This window comes from Penaeus monodon, chromosome 19, assembly GCF_015228065.2.
Source record: "Penaeus monodon isolate SGIC_2016 chromosome 19, NSTDA_Pmon_1, whole genome shotgun sequence".
NCBI classification, from domain to species: Eukaryota; Metazoa; Arthropoda; class Malacostraca; order Decapoda; family Penaeidae; genus Penaeus; species Penaeus monodon.
In genome coordinates this window covers 18,747,005-18,747,312 of record NC_051404.1, presented here as the reverse complement: position 1 = coordinate 18,747,312, position 308 = coordinate 18,747,005, and positions in this window count along the sequence as shown.

The following is a 308-nucleotide window of genomic DNA, read 5'->3' as shown; positions in this document are numbered from 1 at the left end:
TAGATAAAGGGGGATTAGTCCAATCGCAGAAGCCACGCCCACCGCGGTTCTTCTCCCTCACGCCCCGCCTTCGGCCGCCACAGTTGCAGCAACGAGCGCCCATTGCACGTCCCTGGGATTTACGAGTTCGCTTGCAACAATCTCATTGCAAGGCGTCTTGACTCTCACCGAGAAAGCATGATTCGGGTAATTTATTGAGCGCTGGATGACGTTGCAGATTTTTTGTTGTCGTTTTATTAATAAACTTTTCTTCGTAAATGTATATAAACAGTAGTTGGGAAGAGATATTTTTGGAAAGACCTGGAGTG